At 44.7% G+C, this 27,375-nt stretch overlaps 1 long non-coding RNA gene across 1 annotated transcript in view; it reads left to right on the top strand.

Moving 5' to 3' along the window:
* LOC141049103 (uncharacterized) overlaps positions 1–24,341 on the top strand; it is a 28,189-nt gene extending 3,848 nt beyond the window's left edge. Inside the window, exons 2-3 of the long non-coding RNA XR_012220253.1 lie at positions 20,821–20,973; positions 23,143–24,341. This is a non-coding gene — a long non-coding RNA (uncharacterized lncRNA). The remainder of the gene's footprint in view (positions 1–20,820; positions 20,974–23,142) is intronic.
* The last annotated feature ends 3,034 nt before the right edge of the window (positions 24,342–27,375 follow it).

The following is a 27,375-nucleotide window of genomic DNA, read 5'->3' as shown; positions in this document are numbered from 1 at the left end:
GTCAGGGCTCCAGCCAACCTCTAGGCAGGATAGGATTCTCCCTTCCACACTCCGCCAACATGTACTTTACTGAACGACTCCTCCAATGCGCCTTTAGGTGCGAAGCACTCCAGTACTTAGTTACCCTGAAATGCCTCTCTCTAGGTGTTCCTAGTCTTTACTTGTATGACAGACAGCTGTAGCCTGCTCGGGGACTCCTCACTGCGTCCCGGCTCTCTATTCAGTTGCTGTTGTGTCCCAAGTCTAAGATGGGAGCAAGGCGTTAGCGGCTCACTACTCCTCCGGTGTCTGTTGCCAGACATAAAGTTCCAATCAACCTCGGGGACTGGGCCCCGGCCTTTGCGCTCTCTGGACTGGAAGGGTTCTCTCTCTTTCTCAATCTGCTTCCCATCGTCCTTCTATTCTCCTTCGTTCCGATCTGTTCTATCTCTCTTATGGAATCTGTAGTCTGCAGTCTACGTCTATTTCTCCTTCTCTTCCTTCCCTGAGGAGCTCGTTCCACTAAGACCAGTCCTCAGCCTCTCCTGACTGACTGCCTTCCTCCGCCTTGAGCTCCTCTCAGGCTGACCTGCTGTCAGCCTGCTCTCTCTCTGGGACTCACCCCAGACTGACCTTCTGTCAGACTGACTTGAAATCCTACACCTTCCCCCTCTTTTATATCTAACTCCACCTGCCACCCCAGCACCTCTCGTGTTACGAAGCCAGGGACCACAAAAGGCACCCTATGACCTTTCCAGCATGAAGCATGGATGGGTCCCTGCTGAACTATCCTGTGTGTGGGGTGCAGGTGTTGGAATGCGGAAAGGAGCTCCCAGCCTACCTGGATGGTGGGGAACTACACCTTAGGAGAAGGTGCAGTACCTCTGTGGCGACTGAAGCCTCAGGGGCGCCACATACCCCCCGTTAAACACAGCACGTCCGCGGGCTGTAAGACAGCAAAAGGTACAATACAGGAACACACAAAAATTTTAAATGCTGTTCAACAATACTTATCTAATCTTCCTAATGTAGGAGGCACATTTCTTAAACGTTGAAAACAGGTTAACTTCCTATCTTAGTATCAAAAATTTACTTAAGTGCAATTCTTAATTCAAAGTGCTAAACTCGACACATTTTCTATCAATTATTCTCTTTTCCTTTTTCTCTTCTACTGGATGCAAGACAATGACCATCTACTCTTGGCCTGTCACCTGTCACTTTCAATTCTGTATTCTTTATTCAATTCTCACATTCTAGCTCAAAACTTTTCTAATTCTCTGTATCAAATATTCTATAAAAGACATTTACTTTTCATAAGACATAACATTATCAAATACTTTATCATAAAACATTCAAAATTCTTGTAAGGTGCTGAGCACTGCTCCCAGCCGGGATTTCTTGCAGTGTCCCTTGAGGTAGACATCATTCTTCGAAAAGTGTCCATGCAGAAACATTATCTTCACAAAGAGTCTCTTCATATGTAAAACCAAGAGAGAGCACCCAAAGGAGTGCAAACTATTTACAAGAAAGTTTTGGATCACACAGCGTTCATGATCTCCACAGTTCCATTTGTAGAAAAACAGGCAACAAAAGTGCTACCGGAAAAACATGATAGCAAACTAGGCACAACTGGTGCAAACAAACCCTCCTGGGTAACAAGATTTAGTAAATTATAATTCTTCTACTGGTGATCTCCTCCTGGGGTTCTGGTAGCTGAACTGGAATCATCACCTAATGTAACACTTTGGGTATCTTCATCTTGGGGTAGAGGTGACATACTGGTTGGGGTTGGCTGTTCTGCCACCAAGAAGTCGAGTTCTTCACGATCCCGCTGATTTCTTGCCAAGCGCATGTACTCCACTTCCCATAGAGAGGGATAGGGATTGGTGGGGCCCAGGGAAAGGGCCATGGAGATTTCTACTGTCTGCGGGGATATGGGTCCCTCCAGTTCCATAGGAAGTTCAGGAGATGGTGCCGCAGCCTGAGGCCGCCAGCCAGGAACAACTTGATCATCCTCCCCCATAGGCACTGCAGCCGGGGATAGTCAGCGAAGGTCAGTGGGCCCGTTCCTATCTGTGGGTTCCGCTCCCAAAACCAGGGTCAGACCGGGGGTAGCGATCATACCTGGCATTCCCAGCTGCGGTTCTGGCTCCGGTTCCTGGTGGTAGATGGCAGCAGCCGCAACTTCCAGAGTGACTGGTGGAGTAGGCTGCAGTTGGATCAGTGCCGGGACCAGGCCGATCTCAGCTAGGGTTGATGGCGGAGGCCGGTGCCACCGCCCCCGGTCCAGGCGGAGACGCGGTCCCGGTCCTCCATTCTGTTCCAGAGCCCTCATGTATCTCCTCCGGACGGGGCTCACCCAATAACAGTATCGGTTGTGAGGCGGTGGCGGACGCAGCTAAGGATGAATCAGCGGTTGCAGCCTCCGCAGGGGCGGCCTAGAAGTGGGTGACTTCTCCCCCCTTGTTCTTCTGTCTTCTCGTCTTCTTTCATCATGGCGTTCTGGCGTTCTTCTTCTTGCTCCGCCCTTCTGCTCGCCACTGGCTTTCTGTGCCCCTCCTTCCGGGGGCGGCGTCTTCTTCCCGCGCCACCATACCAAGCCAGTATACGAACCCTTCGGGGGTGGGCCATGCATCGGTCACATAGTAATTCAGGCAGGGACGGCCCAAGACTCTTCGCGGTCTTTTCTTAGGACCTCCCATCTCTTCACGCCCTTCATCTCCGCGCCAGCGACCATTTCTAATGTCCATGTTACAGTCTATTAAATTTGGTCTTCTGCACATTTTCAAAAGTTGTAAATCCAAGGCACACAGAACCCGATGGCATCGGGTCTCGTCATCCTGTTCGTTACAACAAAATTGGGTCGCCCTCGCACACCCAGGGCAGCGGGGTACTCGGTACCGGGCTGGTGTCAAGGCGGGAATGTGTCACAGCAGCGGTGACCCGGTCCGTGGCCCTGGGTGCCCAATATCAATGGCGGTGATGTTAATAGTGTTAGAGTTTATAAGAATAGTTTGTGACGCCACCCGTGGTGTTTGGCAAGTAAGGTGGTAAGCCAACTCTGCATGCAGATCCGCTGGGACTGATGGTGTGGTGCAGCAGAGATGGTATAGCTCCCCACAGGTGGAGCTGTAGTCCCAGGGCAGTGTAGGTGCAATGGATGAGGAGAGGCGCAGAATGGTATGGATGATGTTACCCAGATGTAGCGGTGCTGGAATATCTGGAGGACACCAGAGTATGCGGTTCCAAAGCTTTACTCACTGTTTGCAGTTCACACAACTGCCTGCCTCCGTACTGTGTTCTCCAGGTCAGGGCTCCAGCCAACCTCTAGGCAGGATAGGATTCTCCCTTCCACACTCCGCCAACATGTACTTTACTGAACGACTCCTCCAATGCGCCTTTAGGTGCGAAGCACTCCAGTACTTAGTTACCCTGAAATGCCTCTCTCTAGGTGTTCCTAGTCTTTACTTGTATGACAGACAGCTGTAGCCTGCTCGGGGACTCCTCACTGCGTCCCGACTCTCTATTCAGTTGCTGTTGTGTCCCAAGTCTATGATGGGAGCAAGGCATTAGCGGCTCACTACTCCTCTGGTGTCTGTTGCCGGACATAAAGTTCCAATCAACCTCGGGGACTGGGCCCAGGCCTTTGCGCTCTCTGGACTGGAAGGGTTCTCTCTCTCTCTCAACCTGCTTCCCACTGTCCTTCTATTCTCCTTCGTTCCAATCTGTTCTATCTCTCTTATGGAATCTGTAGTCTTCAGTCTACGTCTCATTCTCCTTCTCTTCCTTCCCTGAGGAGCTCGTTCCACTAAGACCAGTCCTCAACCTCTCCTGACTGACTGCCTTCCACCGCCTTGAGCTCCTCTCAGGCTGACCTGCTGTCAGCCTGCTCTCTCTCTGGGACTGACCCCAGACAGACCTTCTGTCAGACTGACTTAAAATCCTACACCTTCCCTCTCTTTTGTATCTAACTCCACCCGCCTCCCCAGCACCTCTCGTGTTACGAAGCCAGGGACCACAAAAGGCACCCTATGACCTTTCCAGCATAAAGCATGGATGGGTCCCTGCTGAACTATCCTGTGTGTGGGGTGCAGGTGTTGGAATGCGGAAAGGAGCTCCCAGCCTACCTGGATGGTGGGGAACTAAACCTTAGGAGAAGGTGCAGTACCTCCGTGGAGACTGAAGCCTCAGGGGCGCCACAATGTTACATTAAACATAAAACCTGCACAAAGTTACCTTGTCGTGGTGGGATGGCTTTCATGCTACTTTTGATCAAAAACAGTATTACTAAAAACTCTGTATTATTTAGATGCACTTTTGCTTTTACTTATTTAGTTACAGCAGGGTTTTTGCTCACTTTGTCTTTTGCAGGTTTTATGTTTTATGGCCAATGTCAACATGCATTTATACGCTGCATGTGTATCATCTCAAACCAAGCTCAATTTTTGTGTTTTTTCTTTGTATTTTTTGCATTCTGTGCAAGCTGGGGTGTGGCCTCCCTCTCCTGAGCTGGAAATTGTATGTAAGGCTTCCCCAGACTGGTGTCTACTGTTTGGGACCCAGTCCTTTTGTCTGCCCTTGTTCACACATTGAGGTCAACTTTGACACAAAGCAAGGTTTTTAATATTAGACAGTGTAGGACTATCCCGAACAGAGTTACCTTGTCATGGTGGGATGGCTTTCATGCTACTTTTGATCAAAAACAGTATTACTAAAAACTCTGTATTATTTAGATGCACTTTTGCTTTTACTTATTTAGTTACAGCAGGGTTTTTGCTCACTTTGTCTTTTGCAGGTTTTATGTTTTATGGCCAATGTCAACATGCATTTATACGCTGCATCTGTATCATCTCAAACCAAGCTCAATTTTTGTGTTTTTTCAATGTTACATTAAATACATTTTTTTTTAATAAATGTGATACAGCAGCCTAGATCTGAGTTTGAAATTGATTTGAGCACTTATTATAGATTATATAGGTCTCATCCATACTAAAAGCAAATTTTGTTATGTTACTAACGCGATACAGTAGAGGAGATCTCATTTTGAAATTGTCTGGGGCATCTAGTCTATGTTATATAGGCCTCATACATACAAAAAAATTCTTCTGTTACTAGCACCATAAAGTAGTGGAGAGCTCTTTTTTTAATTGTTTTGAGCATATCTTCTTTGTCATACAGGCCTCATCCACAGAAAAAAAAATATTTTGTAACTAACGTCACACAGTAGGTGAGATCTCATTTTTCAAATTGTTTAAAACATATCTTCTTTGTCATACAGACCTCATCCACAGAAAAAAAATTCTTCTGTTACTAACATCATACATAAAATCATAGAATGGTAGAGTTGGAAGGGACCTCCTGGGTCATCTGGTCCAAACCGCTGCTCAAAGAAGGATTCACTAAATCATCCCTGACAGATGTCTGTCCAGCCTCTGTTTGAAGACTTCCATGGAAGGAGAACTCACCACTAGAGTTGAGCGATACCATCCGATACTTCAAAGTATCGTATCGGATGGTATCGGCCGATCTTTAAAAAAAGTATCGGTATCGCCGATTCCGATACCGGAAGTCCCATTCAAGTCTATGGGACTTCCGGTATCGGAATAAGAAAAACCCTTTCCTGCCCTTGTACAGCCTCTCTGGGGTCTGTACGGGCCTTTCGGGGGGCTGTGCCGGCCTGCCAGGGGGTCTGTGCAGGCTCCGGTGGTCTGTGCCGGCCTGCCGGTGGTCTGTGCAGGCTCCGGGGGGCTGTGCCGGCCTGCCGGGGGGCTGTGCCGGCCTGCCGGGGGGCTGTGCAGGCTCCGGGGGGCTGTGCCGGCCTGCCGGGGGGCTGTGCCGGCCTGCCGGGGCGCTGTGCCGGCCTGCCGGGGGGCTGTGCCGGCCTGCCGGTGGTCTGTGCAGGCTCCGGGGGTCTGTGCAGGCATCGTCCGATGGGACTACAAGTCCCATCGGGCGATGCCTGCTACCATGACAGTGATTGACACATTAGCCAATGATGGGACAGTAGTAGTCCCATCATCCGGCTAATGTGTTAAATGTAAAAAAAAAAAAAAAAAAAAAATTACATGCTACATACATACAACATGCATACTACATACATGCTACATTCATACTACATACTACATACATGCTACATTCATACTACATGCAACATACATACTACATATATACTACATACATACTACATGCTACATACATACTACATATATACTACATGCATGCTACATACATACTGCATGCATGCTACATACATACTACATGCTACATATATACTACATGCATGCTACATACATACTACATGCTACATACATACCACATACATACTACATATATACTACATGCATTCTACATACATACTACATATATACTACATGCATGCTACATACATACTACATGCTACATACATACTACATACATACTACATATATACTACATACATGCTACATACATACTACATGCATGCTACATACATACTACATGCTACATGCATGCTACATACATACTACATATATACTACATGCATGCTACATACATACATGCTACATGCATGCTACATACATACTACATACATACATGCATGCTACATACATACATGCATGCTACATACATACTACATACATACTACATATATACTACATACATACAATACATTCATACAATACATACATAGACATACAGTACATATAACATAGAGTAACATACTTACCAATACTTGTCACATTGTTCCCCGAAGCCATTGTCTTTCCGGAATAAATATTAACATAACAAACCACAAAAATACTCACCCACGATCCGAAGCAGTCCACGAGTGTGTCCCACGACGATCTTGGGTAGAGAACTGCAGCATCAGCTGTTGCTGCCGTTCTCTACGGGCTGCAGGAAACCAATGACGGAAGGTAGGTATCCTTCCGCACTGTATTCCTCCGCCACTTAAAAAAAAAAAAAGTCCCTAGTCTCACTTTATGCCATTGCTGTGTGGGAATTTCCCACACAGCAATGGCATAAAGTGAGACTAGGGACTTTTTTTTTTTTAAGTGGCGGAGGAATACAGTGCGGAAGGATACCTACCTTCCGTCATTGGATTCCTGCAGCCCGTAGAGAACGGCAGCATCATCTGATGCTGCAGTTCTCTACCCAAGATCGTCGTGGGACACACTCGTGGACTGCTTCGGATCGTGGGTGAGTATTTTTGTGGTTTGTTATGTTAATATTTATTCCGGAAAGACAATGGCTTCGGGGAACAATGTGACAAGTATTGGTAAGTATGTTACTCTATGTTATATGTACTGTATGTCTATGTATGTATTGTATGAATGTATTGTATGTATGTAGTATATATGTAGTATGTATGTAGTATGTATGTAGCATGCATGTAGCATGTAGTATGTATGTAGCATGCATGTAGTATATATGTAGTATGTATGTAGCATGCATGTAGTATATATGTAGCATGTATGTAGTATGTATGTGGTATGTATGTAGCATGTAGTATGTATGTAGCATGCATGTAGTATGTATGTAGTATATATGTGGTATGTATGTAGTATGTATGTAGTATATATGTAGTATGTATGTAGTATATATGTAGTATGTATGTAGCATGCATGTAGTATATATGTAGTATGTATGTAGTATGTATGTAGCATGCATGTAGTATGTATGTAGTATGTATGTAGCATGTATGTAGTATGTATGTGGTATGTATGTAGCATGTAGTATATATGTAGCATGCATGTAGTATGTATGTGGTATGTATGTAGCATGTAGTATATATGTAGCATGCATGTAGTATGTATGTAGTATGTATGTAGTATGTATGTAGCATGCAGTATGTATGTAGTATGTATGTAGTATATATGTAGTATGTATGTAGCATGCATGTAGTATGTATGTAGCATGTATGTAGTATGTATGTAGTATATATGTAGTATGTATGTAGCATGTAGTATGTATGTAGTATTTTTTTTTTTTTTTTTTTTTAACATTTAACACATTAGCCGGATGATGGGACTACTACTGTCCCATCATTGGCTAATGTGTCAATCACTGTCATGGTAGCAGGCATCGCCCGATGGGACTTGTAGTCCCATCGGACGATGCTTGCACAGACCCCCGGACATCAGCACAGCCCCCCGGCAGGCCGGCACAGCCCCCCGGCAGGCCGGTACAGACCCCGGGCAGTCCACACAGCCCCCCGGCAGGCCGGCACAGCCCCCCGGCAGGCCGGCAGAGACCCCCGGAAGGCCCGAAATGACGGCGCATCATGATGCGCACACACCGCGCATCATGATGACGTCAGGCCGTCAATCAACTGAACTTCCGATTCCGATGCCGAATTCCGATATTGAAAAAATATCGGAAGTCGGTATCGGAATTCCGATACAGCAAGTATCGGCCGATACCCGATACTTGCGGTATCGGAATGCTCAACACTACTCACCACCTCTCGTGGCAGCCAGTTCCACTCATTGATCACCCTAACTGTCAAAAAGTTTTTTCTAAGATCTAATCTGTGTCTAATCCCATTCAGGTGCATCCCATTGCTTCTAGTCTTTCCTTGTGCAAATGAGAATAAAGATGATCCATCTACAATGTGACAACCCTTGAGATATTTGTAGACAGCTATTAAGTCTCCTCTTAGTCTTTTTTGCAAGCTAAACATTCCCAAATCCTGTAACCGTTCCTTATAGGACAGGGTTTGCAGACAGGTCAATATTCTGGTTGCTCTTCTCTGAACTTGCTCCAGTTTATTGATGTCTTTTTTAAAACGTGGTGCCCAAAACTGGACACATTATTCCAGATGAGGTCTGACCAAAGAGGAGTAGAGGGCAATAATGACTTCACGTGATCTAGACTGTATGCTTCTGTTAATACATCTCAGAAATGCATTTGCCTTTTTTGCTGCTGCACTACACTGTTGACTCATGTTCACTTTATGATCTATTAGTATACCCAAGCCTTTTTCCCATGTGCTGTTGCTTAGCCCTATCCCTCCCATTCTGTATAAGCTTTTTCATTTTTATTGCCCAGATGTATTACGTTACATTTTTCCCTATTAAAAACCAACCTGTTAGTTGCTGCCCACTGTTCCAGTTTATTTATCTCTTTGAATCCTCTCTCTTTTCTAGTATTAGCTATTCCTCCTAGCTTTGTGTTATCAGCAAATTTAATCAGTTTACTCTCAATTCCTTCAAGATGTTGAACAATACAGGGCCCAAGACAGAACCCTGTGGTACCCCACTTGAGACATTCTTCCAACTGGATGTGCAGCCATTTACGACCATTCTTTGGGTCCGATCACTAAGCCAGTTATGAATCCACCTACCAGTTGCCTTGTCCATTCCATACTTAGTCATTTTGTTCAATAAGGATGGTGTGAGGTACTTTGTTAAATGGTTTGCTCAAGTCAAGATATACTATATCTACAGCATTTCCCTGATCCACCCAGTCAAAGATTCTGTCATAGAAGGAAATTAAGTTAGTATGACATGACTAAGGCTAGTCTCACACTAGCGTATGAAGGAGCTGCGGACGGCTGCGGGCTTCCTCAGTGAAGCTCCGCCCCAACCGCACCTCCTCTTGTCAGCTCCGCCTCTGTCAGCATGCGGCCTGCGTACGCTATCTTTAGCATTAGGTACGCAGGCCGTGCCGATGCATGTGGATGCCTCCGCATGCGTTGGTTTGATGCTGCGGTGACCTGCGCCAAACGCAGCATGTTTCATTTTGGTGCGGTCGCCGCACCATCGAGACAACGCATGTGGAGGCATCCGCACACATTGGCACGGCCTGCATACCTAATGCTAAAGATAGGGTACGCAGGCCACATGCCGACAGAGGCGGAGCTGACCGGAGGAGGTGCGGCCGGGGGGCAGAGCTTCACGGAGGAAGCCCGCAGCCGTCCACAGCTCCTCCATATGCTAGTGTGAAAATAGCGTTATTAGTTAGAAATCCATGCTGACTCTGGTTAATCACTTCATTCTTATTGATGTACTTGCATACATGCTGTTTAATAATTTGCTCAAAGATATTTCCTGGTATAGAAGTCAGACTCACCGACCTATAGTTCCCTGGGTCCACCTTCTTCCTCTTTTTGAAGATAGGAACATTTGCTCTTCTCCAGTCTTCTGGGACTTCTGCTGTTCTCCAAGAATTTTCAAAGATTATGGAGAGTGGTTCAAAAATGTGTTCTGCTATCTCCTTCTGTACTCTGGTGTGTAATTCATCTGGACCTGGCGACTTGAATTCATTTATGTTAGCTAAGTGTTTCCTCACTATTTCTGTTTATAGATATCCTGGATTCTTCTATTCCTTTAATAGGACAGTGAAGATCAGTTGATGCTACATTTCCTTTCTAAGAGAAAGCAGATGCAAAATAGGAATTTAAAAGTTCGGCCTTCTCAACATCCTTTCTTGCAATTTCATCATTTTCATCCTGTAAAAATCCTATAGCATCTTTGACTTTTCTTTTACTTTTGACATATCCCCCAAATCCTTTTTTATTGTTTTTGACGTCTCTTGCAAGCCTTAATTCATTGTCAGCTTTAGCTAATCTGATTTGTGCCCTGCAGGTTCTGCAATCAGCATTATATTTTTCTTTAGATATACCTCCCTCTTTCTGTTTGATAAACATTTCTTTGTTCCTTTTTAGCATGTGTTTAAGTGTTGTGTTTATCCATCCTTGTTTCCTTAAATGCTTCGTATTCTTCCCTCTTTTTGGAATTGTTAACAATTGTGATTGAGAATCTAATTTTTCAAGATTTCAATATGTGGCCTGTATTTTTAAATCCTCCTCTGTGCTCCCCCATCCTGCTCCGTGATCCCCTGTGCTTCCCTCGTCCTCCTCCATGCTCCCCTCATCCATACTCACCCTGCTGTGCCATTGCTGAACATCTCCTGCATCCTCCGTTGTCCTGTGTTGAGCGGTCACATGGTACCGCTCATTAAGGTCATAACTAGACGCTACGCCTATGGGAGTGGAGTTGCATCCATATTCATGACCTTAATAAAAGGAACCATGTGACCACTCAACGCAAGAAGAAGCTGCCAGCCCTGGGACAATGGAGGATGCAGGGGAAGTTCAGCAATGGCACAGGAGGGTGAGTATGATGTCCCAGCCACTGGCTCCTGCCAACGCTCCCCCTCCCCCCGCTGTTTTCTGCACAATGACTCGTGTATAAGCCGAGGGGGCCTTTTTCAGCACAAAAAATGTGCTGAAAATCTCGGCTTATACACGAGTATATAAGGTAACGTATATACTCGAGTATAAGCCTAGATTTTCAGCCCATTTTTTAAGGCTGAAAGTGCCCCTTTTGGCTTATATGCGAGTCATATATGCCAGGGGGTTGGCGTGGAAGGAGAGCGGTGGTATCAGATCATACTTACCCCCTCCTGGTGCAGTCTCTGCAGCCCCTGCTTCTCCCAAGGTGTCCAGAGCCTGTGTTCAGCGGTCATGTGGTCCACTCATTAAAGTCATGAATATGCGCATATTCATGACTTTAATGAGCAGTACCACGTGACCGCTGAAAGAAGGAAGAGCTGCCAGAGACCGTGGGAGAAGAGCAGGGGCTACAGAGACCGCACCAGGAGGGGGTAAGTATATGCAATATTCACCTGTCCCCGTTCCACCGCTGTGCGCTGCTCTGTCCTCTGCGTCCTTTGCAGTGATGTTCAGGTCAGAGTGCGCGATGATGTAGTTAGTGCATGCCGCGCCCTCTGACCGAACAGTCACTGACAGAGGACCCGGAAGACAGAGCGGCACATGGCAGTGGAACGGAGACAGGTGAATATAGCAGGTGCCAGGGCCCTGAGTCAGCGGTGACACTGACACCTGTCCCCCATAGTGTGCCGATGTCCTCGCCTGCTCAGGACACAGGCACCTGGCCCCCAGTGACGAGAGGTGAGTATGTCATTTTTTTTTATTCACAGCAGCATATGGGGCATATATATGGAGCATCTTATGGGGCATAATATATGGAGCATCTTATGGGGGAGCATCTTATGGGGCATAATATATGGAGCATCTTATGGGGCAGCATATGGGGCATAAATCTATGGAGCATCTTATGGGGCCATAACCTTTATGGAGCAGCATATGGGCATATTTTATGGAGCATATTATCAGGACATTATTAACCTTTGTGCAGCATTATATGGGGTGTATTTTGTATGGAGCATCTTATGGGGCCATCATGAACTGTATGGAGCATTATATGAGGTGCCTGATTCAATATGGCTATTCAAAAACATTTAACCTACTGATGTCTCAATTAATTTTACTATTATTGGTATCTATTTTTATTTTTGAAATTTACCAGTAGCTGCTGCATTTTCTGCCCTAGGCTTATACTAGAGTCAATAAGTTTTCCCAGTTTTTTGTGGCAAAATTAAGGGGGTCGGCTTATACTTGAGTATATACAGTAATATTTTTTTTCCAGCTGCATATTTTTAGGCAAGCTAAATATTTTTTTGGCATCTAATTTTTTTTTTCTGCCAGCTAAATCTATTTTGAACAGCTAAATATTTTGTGGGCAGCTAAATATTTTTTGACAGCAAAATGGGGACAAAAATTTTTATAAGACACTCCAAAAAATACTACAGTACCACAAAAAATCCCGGAATTTTCAGCGCACTAGATATGATACCTGGGATGGGCAAAACCGTTTAAAATTGCTGGATTTTCACGCTGTAGTATTAAAAGGATCTGGCTGTAGTCTGCAGTGTCAACAAGCAAATGGAGAAAAAAAGGCTCTGGATTGCTTTGGAATAAAATAATCAGGATTGAGGTACAAAAAAAATTATTCCTAGCCACTGATACCTGGAGCTAGGTATATATGTATTAGGCAGCAGCAGACAGTAATAGATCCTTTTGATGTATGCAATGATATCTATATACCCACATACAGTGCCTGCGTGCGTTGCACTGATGTGTATATACGCACATACACTCCCTGCCTACCTAGCACTGCAATCTCTATACCCTGTAATTGGTCCTTAGAAGGACTGTTGGTTTAGCTGGATTTGTGGATTCTATGATGGAATACCCACACTAACTAATAAAAGCACAAATCTGTCCCTATCTCAGCAGTAGCTCTCCCTACCCTGTCTGATTCTGGACGTGACTGTGACAAGCAGGGCGGCGGCTGGTCTCTTATAGACCTGATGACTGTGCAGCCAGCCAATCACTGTAATACCACAACAAAGATGGCTGCGGCATTACAGTGCATGGCAGACAATCCCTGCATGTTGATTGGCGCTCTAAAGAACGCCAAAATTGCAGGGCGTAGACCCGAGCTCCCGCCAAATAATCCCGGAAATGCTCAGTGCTCGCTGAGTACCGCGAGTATAGCTTTACTCGAGCAAGTACTGACTAGTGGGGAGCATGTTCGCTCATCACTAATAACTATGGCTTGCATCTGGTATTTATTCCTAATCTTTCATTGAATACTTTGGTTCCTGCTGTTAATGACAGACTTACAAAGTGGCATAAAGCTCAGGAAGAAATAATTGAGATATTACAAAAGGTCCAAGATAAACATTTCAAAGCCCCTCATACCCTTCAGGTTGGTGACAAGGTTTAGCTTTCTACAATAATCTGAAAACGAACGCACCGTCTTCTTAATTGGATTAAAAATTCATAGGACCTTTTTGAAATTTTTGCACAAATTAACCCAGTTGCTTTCTGTTTAAAACTTCCTAACAGCCTGAAAATATATAATGTATTCCATAGAGCCTTGCACAAACCATTCAATGAGAACCTGTTTTCAGGAAAAACTCAGCCACCTGCTCCACCATAAAAAGTCCATGGTGAAGAAGAGTACATTGTGGATAAAATTCTTGACTCTAGAAGATTGAGAGGAAGATTGCAATATTTGGTGCAATGGAGGGGTTATGGAACAGAAGATAATTCATGGGAGCTGAATTTCATGTAATATCTCCCATTAGAAGTGCAGTTGATTAGACAGCTGGGACTGGGCGAGATAGTAGGTATCCAGCCTTGCATTGGAAAGGTGTTTGGGAGTAAGGCCGGGGTCACACTCGCACTGGTCTCTCGCATCAATACCTGGCACTGCCGCCGGCAGTCAGGACCGGAGTGTGTGCCTGCATGTATTTCTATGCAGCTGAATGTTCCGGTCTGAAATGCTAATGACAGTGCCCGATATTGATGCGCGAATTTCTCGCATTGCAGTCACAAATGTGACCCTGGTCTAAGAGGTAGTGTCTTGTGTGGCTGTGATATTGACCTTCCAGGACATTTTGGGGCCATTACTGAGGTCTGTAAGGAGGAAGACCAAGCTGCAGGTGCCTGCATCATACTGGGTCTGGAACTGCTGATGCTGCATCCCATGTTGCTTGAGGGAAAGAATAGGGGACAGGACAGGCCCCATAACCCAGGAAGAGGGGGTGTGGCTAAGCAGGCAGTGCGGAGATAGAGCGCGAAGAAAGAGTCACTTCCCCGCCGGCAATGAGAGCGGAGGCAGGTGTGTTTTGTACTCCTCAGCATGAGAGGCAGCGCGGAGTTGTGCTCCAGCAGAACTTCAGTGGGTGCTCTGGTGAGACAGCGTGTGTGCAGAGCGCCGTGTGCCCGTCTGTGCGGAATGCGGTGCTTGCACAGATAAGGCCTCTTTCACACTTCAGTTTTTTGCCATCAGTCAAAATCTGCCAAAATTTGAAAATGGCGGATCCGCTTTTTCTTGTTGCGGATCCGCCATTTTCCCCATTGGGATACATTAGTGGCGGATTTTGATGGATGGTCGTCCGTTGCGTCCGATATTCGGCGGATCCGCAAAATTCTTTGCGGATTCTGTCTGAGGGGGACGGAGCTTGTAACGTTTTTTTCCGCCGTCAAAATGGCGGATGACGGCGGATCCGCCATCATCCGCCATGCGGTAGAATGGCCGCCTATGGGCGGCGGATCCGCCAGGATCCGCGATTTTTCGGAATCCGCCGGCAGGATCCGCAAAATCGCACTGGGCATGCCCAGAAAAATATACTTTTCCAGACAGTCCCAAAGCTATATAAGGTGGGCTAATTGGGCCCAGACATGCAGTAGCAGTCAGCCAGCAAGCCTGCCAGAGGACACCCACCAAGCCTGCCAGTACCAGCTCCCCTACAAGTGTGAGTATACCTATTTATGACGTGTGTGTGTGTGTGTGTGTGTGTGGCCTGCGAGTGTTGCATGTCTGGTTTTTTTTTTTTTTTCATACTTTTTTTTTTTCTGTTGCTTGTGTACTGCATTTTATTTTCATACAACTGTAATTATATTGTATTTTTTATGCTGTGATTGTGTGGTGTATGGTATGTGGTGTAATTGGGCCCAGACAATCCGGCACCAGCAACACTGAAGACACCAAGCAAGATATCCGACTGCAGCCTGCCTGATAGAAGATTGAACTAGAGCTATAAAACCTGTCTGCACAGCTGCAAGTCTACCACCTGCAAGACCCCTGGAGCGTGTGTGCGTGTATGTATGGCCTGTGTGTGTGCATTTTTTAATTATTTTTTTTTTCCATCTTTTTTTTTTTTTTCTGTTGCATGTGTACTGCATTTTATTTTCATACAACTGTAATATTGTATTTCTTGCTGTGATTGTGTGGTGTAAGGCCGGTTTCATATTTGCACTTTATAGCGCAGCGATGACCCAAAAACGGCCGTCACTAATCCCCGTCCCATCCGGTCATCGCCGCCTACTAGCGCACATGGACGCTTGGGATCTGCGCACCCCATCTTTAGTATGGGGTGCGCAGATGGTGCGCTGGCAGGATTTTACAGTGTGCTGTGCACTTTTGAAGGTGTGCCCTTGTGCGCCAAATGCAGCATGTTGCATTTTGTCGCGCATGGCACACCTTCAAAAGTGCGCAGCACACAGTAAAATCCTGCCTGCGCACCCCATACTAAAGATAGGGTGCGCAGATCCCAAGCGTCCATGTGTGCTAGTAGGCGGGTGTGTGTGTGTGTGTGTGTGTGTGTGTGTGTGTGTGTGTGTGTGTGTGGCCTGGCTGTGTGTTATGCGTGTTTGTGTGGGTTTTTTTGTAAATAATTTAATTTTTTTTCTTTTGTATGTTTATTGGATTTTATTTTCAGATTTGCAATTGTGGTGTTATTAATGTATCTGTTGTAAATTGGTGTTTTTTTATTTTTCATTTATTGTGGTATTTAAAATAAAGAGCAGAGTAGCTCCTATTTGTTGGAACAAAAAATAATAATAAACTGTTTTGAAAAAATCTCCTTTGTATCATTTAAAAAAAAAAAAAAAAAAAGGTAAAATTAAGTTACCATAAAGGTACATTAAATTTTTGGTATACAAGTGTGGTTAAAAGTGAGAGATTGCAACATGAAAATAATCTGGGTATACACAGCTGAGTTTTTCAGGGAATTCAAACACAGTGTGAGTATACACAGAAATTAAACACCTTCAATCACTGGTTACACTCTCGGTGAGAGTTTGAGGGAATGCAAACACTGGTATACACAGCAATTACACACCTTCAATCACTGGTTACACTTGGTGACACCTTCAATCACTGGTTACACTCTCGGTGAGAGTTTGAGGGAATGCAAACACTGGTATACACAGCAATTACACACCTTCAATCACTGGTTACACTTGGTTACACTTTTTCAGGGAATTCACATGCAAAGAAAGTGGGTTTACACAAAATATTACACACATTCAATCACTGGTTACACTCGGTGAGAGATAAGGAAATGTAGACATGCAAACACTTAAAATACTGAATTTTTTTTTTTTAAAAACTTTCATATCATTTTCTTAATACTTGCAGATCACTTAATAATGAAGCGCCACCAGAAAAGCAGCAGACACGGCCAGCCAGGCCGCAGCAGGGATGGTGAAAGAGAGCGCAGCAGAGCTGACCGGTCAGGCCGCAGCAGAGATGAATACCCAGGCCGTGGCAGAGTACAGACAACCATTAGTTTCCCTGTAAGTATAAAGGCCTGAAAGCTTATTATGATCCTTTGTATAGTAGCTTAACAATTGTCTTTATACTTGCAGATCACTTCAGCAAGCACCACCAGCCAGGCCGCAGCGGAGACGGTCGGACAGGCCGCAGCAGAAACGGTCAGCCAGGCCGCAGCAGAAACGGTCAGCCAGGCCGCAGCAGAAACGGTCAGCCAGGCCGCAGCAGAAACGGTCAGCCAGGCCGCAGCAGAGACGGCCAGCCAACCTTTATTTTCCCTGTAAGTATAAAGGCCTGAAAGCTTATTATGATCCTTTGTATAGTAGCTTAACAAGTGTCTTTATACTTGCAGATCACTTCAGGAAGTACCGCAGCTGCCAACGCAGCTGCCCCAAACCATAATGTCTTCTCCTGAAAGCTCCCCCTCACATCATCAGCGAGCTGAGGTAAAAAAAATTTTTTTTAAAATAATTTTTTTTTTTTGGTTAAAAACACTATCCATGTATTATGTTTTAACAGGAAGATGATTCAGAGGACTTCCAGGAGGAGGCGTGCAGGGTGGAGAGACGCAAGGAGGGGGTGCGCAGAGTGCAAGTTTAGCACATACACAGATACATAATGCTACACCCAACACAAACATTCATCACAGTGCACACACAATAACTACGCATCCATCCAAATTTTTTTTTTTGTTTACCACAGTCTTTAGAATCCGGTGCCCGCACTAGAGTGACTCCCAGGACATCCCAGGGTCGTCAAGGTGATGCATCTGTTGGTCGGCAAAAGGTAAATAACCCCATTTGGATAATTGTTTAAATGAACATCATGTGTTTAAATAGAATGTAATTTTTTTTGTTTTGTTTTGTTTTTTATCTTCACAGGTTTCACAGCGTGCTCCCCTGAGATATATGGAGGAGGGTATCATGATTGATACTGACGAACTCATCCGTGAGGTGGAAAACCCGGGAGCCGCTGTGGAACAAGGCAAACCGTCTACACGCCGACCAACCAACCACCCGACGGCTCTGGGATGAGGTCTGTTCTTCAGTTATTGAGAACTGGGAGGAACTCAATGCGAGGGCCAGGGATTTTGTGCGTAAGTATTACAACTTCAGTAACTTATATTCCAGCATGTGAAGTGTCGAATACTAAACCCCTTTTTTTTTTTTTTTGCTTCACAGGTGACAGGGTTATCACACGGTGGCGGTCGCTCCGGGATCGCTTCAAGAGGGACTACAACAAAGAGATGCAGACCCCGAGTGGATCGGGAGGACGCCGGGGACCCCAGTACAAAAACTACAAAGCCCTCGCGTTCCTGCGATCAACAATGGTGTGCAGAAGGTAAATATTACCCAAACCATTTCTGTAGTAGAAATGTTTAACCACATTTTTTTTCAGCAGACAAATTAAAAATCAATATTTTTAATATACATTTTTTCTCCTTTTTTTTTTTTTTAGCACCATCTGCAGCACTCGGGAGTCTGCTTCAGAGTTGCGTCCCTCTGGAGTGATCCCTAGTGAGCGTCTGAGGAGTCAGGAAAGGATGACCTTGTCTGACTGTTTGAGTCTAAACTCATCTGTCCAGCACGGTTTCCACACTTATGGAGAACGGTTATCTTCTGGGTTGACCATGATCAATCAAAGTATCATGGAACTCAGAAGATACATGGAACAGATGAATTTAGAATCAAACTAGACACCGAGGCATACCTTTTTTCAATCTGTTGTCCGGCAAATGGAAGGTTTAAGTACTCACCAGCAGATGCGTGTGATGCAAGCCTGTCAGAATGCTCTAGTGGAAGTGCTTGATGAAGCATCTCATCCTCCCCCTGTCCATCCTTCCACAGTCCATCCTTCCCCCATCCATCCTTCCACCACCATCCATCATCCTGCCTTCCCTCCTCCTACCACTCCCTCTCCTTTCTCTAGTTCCCCATTCCATTCTTCCCAGTACCTTCCTTCCCCATTGCATTATACCCCAATGCCCTCACCATACCCACCCCCACATACACCTTCAATGTACCCACAAACCTCTTCTGTCCATCCACTCCCATCCCAACCACATGTGTTAAACCCCCCTTCCACTTCTGGTCCTCACCAACTCCCTCCCCAGTCCTCTACCCCCCCCCCTCGATGTGGTCAACCCTGTTAACCCCTCCAATACTATCTCCACCCAACATTATCACACTTTGTAATGTTTTCTTATCCAAAAAACATACCAAAAAAAAAAAAACCTTACAAAAAAGGTTTAAGATACCAAAAAAATATACAGTTATTACAAATTCAGAAATAAACTTTTTTTTTTTTTCAAAAAACTTTATTGTGTTGTTTCTTTTTTGCTTCTTTCTTTGGAAATATTCAAATTACACCAGTGGTGTAAAAGGTAAACACAACACTTGGTAACACAACACACAACAATATTTCACAGTACACCGGTGGTGTACAAGGTACAAAAAAACTGGGTAATCTTTCACAGTACACCGGTGGTGTACAAGGTACAAAAAAACACTTGGTAGCACAACATTTGGTACACAACACATGTGAACATTTCAAAGAGTAAAACGCTTGGTACACAACACTTGGTAAAATTTCAAAGTGTCACATTTTACGCTTGGTACCCAACACTTGGTAACATTTGTAAGTGTAAAACAACACTAGGTACACAACACTTGGTAAAACTTTATGCTTGGTACCCAACAATTGGTAACACTGCAAAGTGTAAAACTTAAAAAAAAATCATGTCATGGTAACAATGATTGGGAAAACCAAACACTTGGTAAAATTTCAGTTAAAAAAAAAAAAAAGTTACTTACAATTGGTATAGAAAATGATATCATGTCATCTTGCCAGTCCACTTGTCCCTCTGGTGTCACAAAATAGTCTGCAAAGGTGTCCCTCATTCTTGCCACTGAGCCAGTACTCCGAAAAGTTTGCTGCTCATAATCCCACAAGGTGGTTTCAGACAGATTTTCATCGATGGAAACTGGTTCGTTTGAAAGGACAAAATTGTGCAGGATTACACAGGCCTTCACCACCTCATCCACAGTCTCTGTTTTCATTTTCATGGCCGTTAACAGGACTCTCCATTTGGCAGTTAAAATTCCAAACGCGCACTCCACCACTCTGCGCGCTCTGGTTAACCGATAGTTATAGATTCTTTTCCGGTGTGTTAATCCACGACTACCATATGGTTTGAGTAGGTGTTTAGAAAGCTGAAAAGCATCGTTGCCAACGCACACAAAAGGCATTGGTGGGCCTGTTGTTCCAGGGAGTGGTCTTGGAGGTGGGAAGTCAAAATTGTCTCCATACAAGCGACGGCCCATGGTGGAAATCTTGAATACCTGAGAGTCATTAGAACGACCGTATGCACCGATGTCCACGGCAATGAATTTGCAGTTTGCATCCGAAATGGCCATAAGCACAATAGAAAAGTATTTCTTATATAGTTGTAAAACTGTGAACCAGATGGAAATGGAGGGAGGTGAAGGATTCTCCAGTTGCCAGGAATCTGTTAAAAAAATGGAAAAAAAGTAAAATTAATACAAACTACAAGCCATAACATAACAATAAAAGCCTGCAGAATCTGAAACATTTTGGTGGAGAAGGAACCAAGGGGAATTCAGGTCTACCCGTAAAACCCACCATAATTCATTTTCTTCAACATCCTCTGTGGATGAGGAGGTAGCATCCAATTCCTCCCTAGTACCCTTTGTAGGGGAAAGATTGGGAACAAATAAATTTGGCCAGAAGAGAGGCAAAACTCAGACAAAGAGGAAAATGACTCCTCCACAATCTAAAGAAAAGAAATCTAAAGGTCATCTGGAGGTAATTAATTTATCAGATCATAAACTTACGCAGCCTCAGTTGGATGTTTTAAGTAAGGGTCTCACTTTTGTTCCTTCTAATAAATTCAATTATTTTGTAGCAATGAAGGACCTTCAACTTTTCCTGAGGAAGGTGGTTTTGTGCAAATTGCACTTTAAACCGGAAGACACTGATGTAAATATGCTTACTCAGGAACAAGAAGCTATTAATATACTTGAAGAATTGGAAACCGGCATGCCTCCCCCAAGTACAGGTACTTTTCCAACCTTTCTTACTCCGAGGTCAACCACGTTTCCCCCTTTCTCCACCTGTTCGCAGGTGGATATTTTTAATAAACTAGTCTTGGAGGATTTTAAAAAGCTTTCGAGCAAAATGAACCATGTTAACCTGACTAAAGTACAACATGAAGCTATAAGAGAATTAAGGGGTTTGAAAGACGTGGTAATTAAACAGGCCGATAAAGGGGGAAATGTGGTACTTTGGCCATCCACCATGTATGAGAGGGAGGCATATATTCAACTCCCTGATAATCCGATCCAAAAATTCTCTGCACAATTGTTCCAGATTCTGGATGAGGCAGTTACACAGGGTATTATCCCTAGGAAAATTTGTGAGGGACTTATGGTGGAAAACCCGATAATTCCAACATTCTACTTGTTGCCGAAAGTGCACAAAAATCCAACCATTCCCCCGGGGCGTCCGATTGTCTCTGGCATTGGAGGGCTGTGTGACACTGTATGTAAGTTCATTGATTACTATCTTCAACCGTTGGTGGAAACGCTGCCCTCCTATGTCAGGGACACTACGGACGTCCTGAGGAAGATTGACGGTTTGTCACTTGAACCTGATATGCACTTAGCGACAGTGGATGTGGAATCACTTTACACGAGCATTATGCACGTGGATGGTCTGGAGGCAACTAGTTTTTTTCTAAGCACAAGCAATTACGAATCCACACTATGCTCGCTGATTCTGGAGCTCCTTGAATTTATTTTGACTCACAACTTTTTTATTTTTAAAGACCGTTTTTTTTTGCAGCAGCGTGGCACTGCGATGGGCGCGGCCTGTGCCCCGTCTTATGCCAACCTTTTCTTGGGCCACTGGGAGAGGGGCATTTTTGGAGGCGGGGTGCAGGCCGCGGCCCATGCGCAGTGCTGGTTTCGATTTATTGATGATGTTTTTATTATTTGGCAAGGGAGCGAGTCTGGCTTCGTAAACTTCATCGGTGAGCTGAATAAAAATAATCTAAATATTAAACTAACTTATAAGATCAACCCTAAAGTTATAGATTTTTTGGATATCAAAATAATGGTGGATGATGAGGGCAGGATACAGACCGATGTCTTCCGTAAGGAGACATCGGTCAATTCATTGTTACACGCTACATCTGCCCATACATCATCCACCATTCAAGCAGTGCCTATTGGGCAATTTTTAAGAATGAAAAGGGTGTGTTCTACCGATGGGGCTTTTAGGGACCAGGCTCGTGACCTGAGCTCCAGATTCAGCGAGCGTGGATATAGTAATCGGTGCATTAAAAAAGGTTATCGTCGAGCTTGGGCCACACCCCGCGACCAATTGCTTGTGGGGCCTGGCCGCATTAACACACATGGTAAAAAAGATTTTGTCCTAAGATACATTTCTACGTTTAATAACCAATGGGACAATATGCGCCAGATTTTGCAGAGACACTGGTCTGTACTCCAGACCGATCCGTGTTTGAACAAGGTTCTACCATCCAATCCATTAATGACAGCTAGAAGGGGTAAAAACCTTAAAGACCTGTTGGTACGTAGCCACTATGTGGCAGCCCCCTCGAGGGGTCTGTTTGGGTCACAGCAACCAAAGAAAAAATGGGGGTGCTTTCCTTGTGGCTCATGTCGAGCCTGTGTAAACATTTGTCGAGCAACCGCATTTTCTTCAGCAGATGGTTTGAATGAATATCAAATCTTATCATATATATCGTGTAGTACAAGATTTGTGGTGTATTATGCACTATGCCCTTGTAAGCTCATCTATGTGGGCTTAACATCTCGCGAACTCCGTGTTCGCACACGCGAACATGTGAGGGACATAGTGGCGGCAAAGGAAATACAAGATGTTTCTGGTTTAAAAACGGTCCCTAGGCACTTCAAGCTGTGCCATAACTCAAACCCGACTGGCTTCCTGGTTCGCGGCATAGACCGCATCCATTGTGGAGCCAGGGGGGGCGATTACAAAAAAGCATTGGCACAGCTTGAGTGCCGGTGGATTGTGACCCTAGGTACAATGTTCCCAGCAGGCCTTAATGAGCAGCTGTCATTTACGTCATTCCTCTAAATGGTCCTCTTCTCTCTCTTCTTTTTCTCGTTTTTAATTATTTTATCTGTATCTTTTTTGTATGTTCATATTTTAATTTTTTGTCTTATTTGTTTTTTATGAGGTCTTTATCTCTCTACATGCGTTAATATTGCTCTATAACTATGGACACCGGGGAGTGAAGAGCTGCAAGAAATTGATGGAGGACGTGCGCATAATTTTAGAGCTAACTGATTCTTATTGTAATAACTATCTATGTTACATTGAAGAGAGCTCTGTGATTCATTTTTGTATATGTATCGTTCTTTCTGGTATATCTATTCTATTGCACTTTAAATGGATTATGATTATTAATTTTGAATTTTATATTTTCCATTATGTGTTAAAATAGATAGTGTTGAATCATCATGTTGAAATGCATCTATATTGTGGCTTCCCATATTTACATTGGTACACCATGTGGTCTGGAAAGATTTCTTTTTTCTAAATAGCCAATAGATGTTTTCAATTGTCTCATCAATGTGCAGAGGAATCTGGTTTGATGTCCCGCGCATGCGCATTAGTGTCCTGTCGCGTCGCTGCAGTCTTCCATACGGTTCCGTTGTGTGCACACGCAGCCATGGCAACAGCCACTGCGATGATGCACGCCGGTTTCCGGGAGGACCGGTAGTGACGTGACGGGACTCAGGCGAGCTTCTGCGCGTGCGCGGTTTTTCAAAGATGGCGCGCGCCATTTGTAAATTGTCTACTCCCCTATAAAAGCATACAGGTGGCTTAATAATGCATCCACACAGCCCCCCGAGGAAGCCCAGTAGGGCGAAACGCGTCGGGCAGTAGAGAGGCTCTCTAGGACCCTTCATGGGTAAGGTGATGTACTTTTTGCACTATCAATAGCACTTTAGCGGTTCCCTGACTAGGGATGGTGGGTGAGGTGTTTGTCATAATGGGAGCATAGGTATAGGACTATTACTCCTTTTCACCTTTCTGTGTGTGTGAACAACCTTGGGCTATGATTTTGCCCTTACATATTTTTTTGAATTTATTGGTGACTATGGCATGTGCTGTTCCCACACCAGTGAAGGTGGTTCATATAAAAATGTCTACATAAAGGAATTTTTTGCTCCCATTTCACCCTCCCCTATGTCCCAATTAGGGTGTTACAATGTTTTCCCCTTCTTGGTTGAGGGGTTCAATATTGATAGGTGTTTCCACCTGGTACCTTATTTGTCTCTCTATCATGTCTCCACCTTGATACTGACTCATTTTGTTTAAATTGATATTTTTGTAAGAAATGTGCACTAATAAAAATGTATGTTTTACTGATGTGATTTTGAAAAGTGGTTTTTGTTGGGTTGATTGACTCCGATTTTCTATGAAGGTTTCCATGTTTATGGGGAGTTACCCATTAATTTTGATGTTCTGAACAACATCACTTCTAGCAGGTATGAGCATAATTGTGTCACTAACATTTTAAAAGGTAGATAACTTACCGAAGGGTCACCATCAAACGCTCCGCCGGTGATATAGAAAACCGCATTTGTGTGTCCCTTCTCCAGATTTGTTCTCCAACACGATCCACCAATATCTCAAAGAATTCCAGCCTCATGCGCACGTAGTTGAAGAACTTGTCCGGATTATCCCTCAATTCCAGGTACAATGTGGAAAAAACACCACGGGTGAACCTCTGCGCATTAATGGGATGAATCCACTGGCGCCGTCTCCTCATACGCAGGATTCGCAATCTTCTTTTCTCCCTCTCGAGAGCAATAATTGCCAACCGATTCAAGTGAAGATCCAATTCCACACAGAAGCTGTCAATACTCGCAATAACTCCTTCCATCGCTGCCACTAGCTCTAAAACCTTTCAAAGAAATTGTATCACAACACCCTAGATATATTTCTCCCTAGTTTCCAGTATCCAATCACATTTGAGAGCATTTTCCAAGAGTGAATCATATTTGGGAGCATCCCATTTTGGAGGAGTGGAAAAACGGATCCGCAAGAAAACGGATCCAACGGATGTGAAAAACGGATGCCAACGGATGGTACTGATCTGTTTTGTTGAGGATCTGCACTAAAATCGGTATAGCGCATCCTTAAAAAAACGGATCCGTTCCATCAGCTTGCATCCGTTTTTATACATTTTTTGCGGATCCGCCATTTTCAAATTTTGGCGGATTTTGACTGATGGCAAAAAACTGAAGTGTGAAAGAGGCCTAAGCGGGGGACGGGTGCAGGATCCTGAGGTGTGTTCCCCAAGACTGATAGACGCGCAGCAGCACCCATGTTGGTCAGAGTACTCAGAGAGAGTTGGTTGGGAAAAGTTTCCGGCCGCAGAGTGCAGATCTGGACAGCTGTGTGAGAGACTGTGTGAGCGATTTATCGGTGGACGCGCAGAGCAACGCAAACAGAGCAGAGCTGTCCGTGCAGAGCAGCAATTCAGGTGACGCAGCTGCTCAGAGAGAGACATGTGCGCTCCGTGACTGTGAGTACAGCGCAGGTGCCGCATAGAGATAGCCAAGTACTGGACAGACATTTGCGGCCTACCTTGCCAGTTGGCACTTGCTAATCCACGTTGGACTCTGTCAGTGCTGCAACCCTGTTTGCATTGGCCGCACCAACTTATGGACTAGGGGCTCAGCGGAAGGTGCCGAAGACCGACCGCTGCCGCCAGAAGACGGACCATTGCTTGTAGGACCCCACTGGAAGAGCACCTTGCCAGCCGTTGTTGGTGCCACTGCTTTCAAAGCTTGAGTTGTGGACTGGGAAATCTCTGACAGGATAAATGATTTAAAGAACTGCCGTAATCTTGTTAATTGCTCATTAACTTTGCCTATTTCTTGCCATTGAACTGTTTAACCCTCATTTAACCATTTATCTCCCTGCAAGGAGTTAACCCCCTGTTAAATTAAAACTGTTAAATTTGTTAACCCTTGCTCTGCCTTCTGTCTGTCACTGCATCCCGCAACCTGCTTACAAGGTTCACAGAAAAAGACAGCAGGGCACATTTAATACATGTGTGTTGTGCACTACTTATGTTATGCTCCATGCATGTGTGGACCATTCTAAATCTTATTTATTCACTTGATAAATGTGAAACAGCATATCATATCTCACCTTGGTATTTAGTGGCGGTGAAATTACACGGTCTGCATAGCTCAAGAAATGGCTGTAGTGAGCCTCCCGACCCCCTGGAGGAGGCGTGGGCGGAGGCCATCATGACGGGGGGGTTGGAGGTTTTAGTGAGGGAAGGGTTAAAGGGGAGGGGGAGCTAGGGGGTATTTAAGATAGGGACTGGGGGGTTCCCGCCCTCTGTTCCTGTTTTCCCAGCTCCAGAACAGTCCCACCCTCCCTCCCTTTTTCTTTTGGGACAGCGGTGCGTGATTCTATTTTGGGTCATGGCGGTTTTGGGGGAGGGGGGAGTCCTTGAAGTTGGTGGAAATTGGTTTTGGAGACTCTGTGGGTAGGGTCTCCTTCGTTCAAAGGTATGCTGGTCGTGATCTGGTGAAAGGTGGATGCGGAGTTTTCCGTCGGAAGAGGGCGGATCTCCAAGGAGTTTGTGGACAATATCTATTGGTGTGCTGGTGCTCCCGAGCCTGTGGGGTAACGGCTGGGAGCAAATGGTCGGGGGTTGTTCACAATATTTTGGACTATTTCACCATGATCTTGTGGCTTCAAGGACTTCTCCTTCCAGGGTTAAATTCATTGTACTCATGTTATTTATGATACAGTGTTTATTGTTTGTTTGTTGTTATAATAAAAGGCTGCTGTGGCCATAAAAATTCCAAAAGAAATACCGGTGTCTGTGTATTAGTTGGCGCCGAGGTGGTGGTGGTGGTGGTTTTATGGTCACGGTGGGGTTTCGGGGGTAAGTCAAAATGCTTGTTATCCCCACGAGGTAAATACTTGACAATACCAACGTCATGCAGATTGAAAAAAAAAATTCTATTGCTAAACGTGATACAACTCACGATATCATATGTTATAATTTTGTGGCGGTGAAATGAAGCTGTCTGCAGACCTCACGCACATTTTAAAAAAAAAAAAAATTTCTGTTGCTAAACGTGACACTGTAAGGAGGTGGTGGGGACCCTCATGTACCTTCTCTCTCCTGAATGCTGTCTGCACGATTACATGCGGAACCTCATTGTTATAAATGTGTAATGCAATATTTATGTACTGTGATGTCATGTATTTGCCATGTATTGTGTATATGTTTAGGATTAGAGATAGAAGTTAACATAGCGGGATTAGAATAGAGGGGGCACAATAGAGATAGAGCAATAGGATAGATAAGAGTGTTAGTGTGGCGCCCCTGAGGCTTCAGTCGCCACAGAGGTACTGCATCTTCTCCTAA

Source organism: Dendrobates tinctorius, unplaced genomic scaffold (genome assembly GCF_039654945.1).
Source record: "Dendrobates tinctorius isolate UK_male_01 unplaced genomic scaffold, ASM3965494v1 ptg000011l, whole genome shotgun sequence".
Lineage (NCBI taxonomy): Eukaryota > Metazoa > Chordata > Amphibia > Anura > Dendrobatidae > Dendrobates > Dendrobates tinctorius.
This window is presented reverse-complemented; position numbering and strand designations above follow the sequence as displayed.